This window comes from Lactuca sativa, chromosome 3, assembly GCF_002870075.4.
Source record: "Lactuca sativa cultivar Salinas chromosome 3, Lsat_Salinas_v11, whole genome shotgun sequence".
Taxonomy (NCBI): domain Eukaryota; kingdom Viridiplantae; phylum Streptophyta; class Magnoliopsida; order Asterales; family Asteraceae; genus Lactuca; species Lactuca sativa.
This window is the reverse complement of record NC_056625.2, coordinates 87,124,800-87,130,800: the sequence shown is the minus strand read 5'-3', so window position 1 is coordinate 87,130,800 and position 6,001 is coordinate 87,124,800. Positions and strand designations below refer to the sequence as shown.

Here is a 6,001-nt window from a genome sequence, read left to right as displayed (position 1 = left end):
TCAGGATCGACCTAATTCCTGGTGCGGCTCCGATAGCCAAGGCACCGTATCGACTAGCTCCCCCTGAGATGCAGGAGTTGTCTACGTAGCTACAGGAGCTGTTAGACAAGGGTTTCATTCGGCCGAGCAGTTCGCCTTGGGGAGCGCCGATCCTATTTGTAAGGAAGAAGGATGGGTCGCATCGTATGTGTATAGATTATCGGGAGTTGAATAAGGTAATGGTGAAGAACCGTTACCCGCTTCCGAGGATAGATGATTTGTTTGATCAGCTTCAGGGAGCGTCTTGGTTCTCTAAGATCGATCTACGCTCCGGTTATCATCAAATGCGGGTTAGAGATGAGGATGTACAGAAGACTGCTTTTAGGAGCAGGTATGGTCATTATGAGTTTGTGGTGATGCCATTTGGGCTCACCAATGCTCCAGCCGCGTTCATGGATCTCATGAATCGCGTGTGCAGGCCGATGCTGGATCGGTCAGTGATAGTATTCATAGATGATATATTGGTGTATTCCAAGACGCAGGAGCAGCACGAGGATCACCTACGGGAGGTGTTGGAGGTTTTGAGGAGGGAGAGACTTTTTGCAAAGTTCTCCATATGTGAGTTCTGGTTGCGCGAGGTGCAGTTCCTTGGTCACCTCGTCAACCAGAAGGGTATTTTGGTAGATCCGGCCAAGATAGAGGCCGTGATGCAGTGGGAGGTCCTGAAGTCTCCATATGAGATTCGGAGCTTTCTAGGGTTGGCAGGGTATTACCAGAGATTCATTCAGGATTTCTCGAAGATAGCTGTGCCGCTCACCCGACTGACCAAGAAGTCGGTGGTATTTCGTTGGGGGCCTGAGCAGCAGGCAGCGTTCGAGACCCTCAGACAGAGATTGTGCGAGGCTCCGATCCTTACCTTGCCAGAGGGAGTAGAGGACTTCGTAGTCTACTGTGATGCCTCGATCACAGGCATGGGAGCAGTGTTGATGCAGCGAGGCCATGTGATAGCTTACGCCTCGAGACAGTTGAAGCCTCACGAGGCTAATTATCCTACCCATGATTTGGAGCTGGGGGCGGTTGTGTTTGCCCTCAAGATTTGGAGGCATTATCTTTATGGGGTCTGTTGTACTATCTACACAGATCACAAGAGTTTGAGGTACCTTATGGATCAGCCGAGTCTGAACATGAGGCAGAGGAGATGGTTAGATGTGCTAAAGGATTATGATTGTGAGATCCTTTACCATCCAGGGAAGGCCAACGTGGTGGCCGACGCCATAAGCCGCAAAGTGTCGGCAGCCCCTATCAGGGATCTGTGTTTGAGGATGACGGTGATCACTCCACTGTTGGAGCGGATCAAGGAGGCTCAGGTGGAGGGCCTCAAGGAGGAGAGGCGGAAGTGTGAGAGGATAGCGGGCCGAGTAGCCTCGTTTGATCATGACAGTCGGGGATTGCTGACGCTTCACGGGAGGGTGTGGGTACCGTACTGGGGTGGAGTACGGCAGGTGCTGATAGACGAGGCTCATAAGTCTCGATTTTCTATCCACCCAGGGGCGACGAAGATGTATCGAGATCTTCGACCCGATTATTGGTGGCCCTGCATGAAGCGGGACGTCGCCTGGTATGTTGAGAGGTGTCTGACCTGCAGGAAGGTCAAGGTGGAGCACCAGAGGCCTCACGGCAAGATGCAGCCGTTAGACATTCCAGTGTGGAAATGGGAGGACATCACAATGGATTTTGTCACCAAGCTTCCCAGGACCGCACGAGGAGTGGATTCGATATGGGTAGTAGTGGATCGGTTGACGAAGAGTGCTCATTTTATCCCGATCCAGGAGAGTATATCAGCAGAGAAGTTAGCCGATATCTATGTGCGAGAGATTGTGGCATGTCATGGAGTGCCGGTATCGGTGGTGTCAGACCGAGATGTCCGTTTTACATCCAGATTCTGGAAGCGGTTCCACGACGAGATGGGTACTCGTCTCCATTTCAGCACCGCTTTCCACCCTCAGACGGACGGGCAGAGCGAGAGGACGATTCAGACTCTCGAGGACATGCTTAGGGCATGTGTTTTAGATTTCGGTGGCAGTTGGGATACGTATCTTCCGTTAGCGGAATTTTCGTATAACAACAGTTATCATGCGAGCATTGATCGACCTCCCTTTGAGATGCTTTACGGGAGGAAGTGTAGGACCCCGATTTGTTGGGGCGAGGTCGGTCAGCGAGTCATCGGGAGCACAGAGGTGGTGCTCAAGACGACCGAGTTGATCCAACAGGTCCGTAGTAGACTGCAGACTGCACAGAGTCGGCAGAAGAGCTACGCCGACAGGAGGCGTTCAGACTTGGAGTTCCGGGTGGGAGATATGATCCTTCTGAAGGTCTCACCTTGGAAGGGTGTCATCAGGTTCCGGAAGAGGGGCAAGTTGGGTCCCAGGTTTATTGGTCCTTTCAGGGTTTTGGCCCGGGTGGGTCGGGTTGCTTATCGGTTGGATCTTCCTGAGGAGCTTAGTCAGATCCACAACACTTTCCATGTGTCTCAGTTGAGGAAGTGCTTGGTGGATGAGTCATCAGTCGTTCCCCTAGAGGATATTCAGGTTGATAGCAACCTGAATTATATAGAGAGGCCGGTCGCGATTCTGGACCGGAAGACCAAGACCTTGAGGAACAAGGAAATTCAGTTAGTGAAGGTGCAGTGGCAGCACCGGAAGGGGTCTGAGTGGACGTGGGAGGCTGAGGAGGAGATGAGAGAGCACTAACCAAAGATATTTGCAGATTCAGCCGTAGCAGACTTCGAGGACGAAGTCTGAGATAAGTGGGGGAGAATTGTAATGACCCGTCTCCGGTATGATAATTCCATGGTATTTATTTTGAAGTTGCAAGAGGGACTCGGCGAGTTCATAGCCTGACTCGCCGAGTAGGGACGGGATTTCGAGCACGTGTTAGCCGGCGACTCGGCGAGTCCATATTCGGGACTCGGCGAGTCTGCCTGTCTGGAAGAATCCCTAAATCCCCTGGTTGCTCACTATTTAAGCCACCTTATAGCCCCAATCTCGCCTCCTTCACCCTCAGAGAGCTATGAGAAAACCCTAATCCGTTCTTGAGTGATTCAAGTGTTCTTGTGTGCATTTGTGAAGGCTTGAAGAAGGAGAAGAAGAAAGGAGCAAGGAGAAGAGGTGTAGAGCAAAGATTCAAGGGCAAATCAGAGTTCCTTGAGGTATTCTTCGGATTTCCTTCCCTTTTATGCTTTAAAACCCCATTAGAAATCTTTTAGATCTAATTTGATGCTTTTCTCAAGCCTTATGATGATATGGATGCCCTATTAGGTCGAGATATCCTTAGATCTGTTCAATTAGGAGTTGTAGAGCCCGGATCTATTGTCTTTTGTTGATACCTTGTATGAAAACCCTAGATCTAGCCTTCTCTTTATGATTTTGAGCTATTTTATCTTCATGGATGCATGTGGGCACGTAAAGATAGAATCTTTACGTGCTAATCGAGTTAAGGGAGTCCAGATCTATAAGTTTTATGCATTGGATTCAAGCAGAATCGAGTTTTGAGTTGTTGCATGCAAGCGACTCGGTGAGTCTGATGAACGACTCGGCGAGTCGAGTCGAGAGTCCCCGATTTTCCCTTTTCGAGTAATGTCGAGTAGGACCAGTGAGTGGTAGATTGGACTCAGCGAGTTTGAGGTTAGACTCAGTAATGGAGGGACTCGGCGAGTTGTTCATACAACTCGGCAAGTCCAAGGCAATCTTCTTAGCTCGAAGAACAACTCGTCGAGTTGTTCATATGACTCGGCGAGTCGAATGCAGATTGCCTAAGTTTTGATTCAAAAGGGAACTCGTCGAGTTGATGCCATACTCGACGAGTAGCAGCGAGTAGGGTCGAGAAGTGAGAATAAGGACTCGGCGAGTTGGCGGCCCAACTCGGCGAGTCAGGTCAACTGTGGGTTGACTTTGACCAGGAGAGTTGACTTTGACCAAGGGTAAAAGAGTCATTTTACCCCAGTGTAGTGTTTAGCATTGATTGAGTGTGTTTATGGACTTGTAGCCGGGGAGATACCAGAGCAGCAGCAGATAGCTTCCAGAGCCATACACACAGCAGCCAGTTCACGAGGTGAGTTTCCTTCCAGTAGGATCAGGGTCTAAGGCCACAATGCCGACCCGTTCAGTTAGTAGTAGTTTCAGGACTTCGGTCCAATGCAGTAGTTAGTATGTTTGACGCCTTCGTGGCTCAAACAGGATATATGTGTTTATGCTCGTTGACATGTTATGATATGTTTAGTCAGTTAGCTTCGGACTTCAGTCCGATGGAGGGGACAAGGTCCCAGTCAGTCAGCTTCGGACTTCGGTCCGATGGAGGGGACAAGGTCCCAGTCAGTCAGCTTCGGACTTCGGTCCGATGGAGGGGACAAGGTTCCAGTCAGTCAGCTTCGAACATCGGTCCGATGGAGGGGACAAGGTCCCAGTCAGTCAGCTTCGGACTTCGGTCCGATGGAGGGGGCAAGGCCCCAGTATGTGCTTTATATGTTATTGTATGGTATGCGGTAGTTTGGGGGAGCTCACTAAGCTTCGTGCTTACAGTTTCAGTTTTGGTTTCAGGTACTTCCGCAAGCAAAGGGAAGAGCTCGGGATGATGGCATCGCACACACCACAGCTTCAGTTTTCATCCTGGGAGTTGATTCAGTTTTTGATTTTGATATGATATAGATATGATACAGTTTTCCTCACAGTGTTTTTATTATGTTTGAGATACATCGCGTATGGTTTTATGATATAATACTCAGATTATGGTTTTGATTATATTGAAAAATGAAATTTTTGGGTCGTATTTTTGGGTCGTTTCAAGTATTTTCTTATTTTAGTTCAGTTTTACGTTTTTAGTTTAGCGAGTTGCAGGAGTTCATGGCCAGAGGCTCAAACACACCCTTGTTGCCACCACTTAAAGATCCCGAGTCTGAAATTCACAAGAAAAAGACGCCCTTACAAGAATTAAAGTAAGCTTTTTCAAGGAAGTCAGGAAAGAAGACAGGAGAGTCAAGTTCACCCTCGAGGCACAAGAGCAATCTTGAGCACTTGGATCAAATACCCGTCCAAACCGAATCCGAATAAGACACTGAGCCGGAATTTGAAGAACATACGAGCGAACTCGAGAACGAGCCAAGGAACGAGATGGCAGCAATTGAAGAGATGTCCATGGGATCTTACAAGAAGCGGATCCGAGAAGATGTGGGTCCCGGTTTAGTCCAACCCACAATACCTGCTACTGCCACATTCGAGTTGAAGGGGCACATCTTGACTACACTGAAGGATATCCCATTCTTTGGGAAAGATCATGAGGATGCTTTTAAGCATCTAGATGAAGTCAACGACATTGCGGATTACTTCAATGTCCCAAATGTCAACGGAAACATCGTCTTGCTTAGGATGCTTCCCATCACTTTCAAAGGAGCTGCTAAGGAGTGGTTAAAATCACTTCCACCGGGTACAATTACCACTTGGGCTCAAACGTGTGAGCAATTCCTGGACCAGTTTTGCCCGCCATCCAAGATAGCCAAACTCAAGAAGGCAATAGCCAACTTTGAGCAACAGTCGGGGGAGTTATTATACGAAGCATAGGAGCGGTACAAGGGCTTGCTCAGAAATTTCCCTTAGCATGATCTAAATGTGCAACAAGAGATGTCAATCTTCTATGATGGGGTCAACGTTATGACGAGACAACTCCTTGACTCTCAAGGACCATTGACAAAGAAAAATCCAAGGGAGGTCAAGGAGCTGATTGAAGAATTCGTGAAGCACTCTCGCGAATACCACAACCCTAGGCAAGATGGAATCAAAGGCGGTGGAGGGGACCAAACTGAAGAAATAGCAGCTGTCATGGCTATGCTGAATAATTTGGATCGAAGGATAACACAAATGGACCAGTCAGTACATGCCATAAGAGTGGGTTGCGAGAGATGTAGTGGTCCACACTTGACCAAGGACTGCAATTTAGATGAGTTTAGGAACAGAAAAGCTCAAGTGTGCTA

General features: G+C 48.6%; 1 non-coding gene across 1 annotated transcript; it reads right to left on the bottom strand.

The window, feature by feature from the left end:
* Nucleotides 1–5,528: 5,528 nt before the first annotated feature.
* LOC111915594 (small nucleolar RNA R71) lies at nt 5,529–5,635 on the bottom strand. The gene has a single exon (XR_002858203.1). It is a non-coding gene; the product is annotated as a small nucleolar RNA R71 (small nucleolar RNA).
* Between the last annotated feature and the right edge of the window lie 366 nt (nt 5,636–6,001).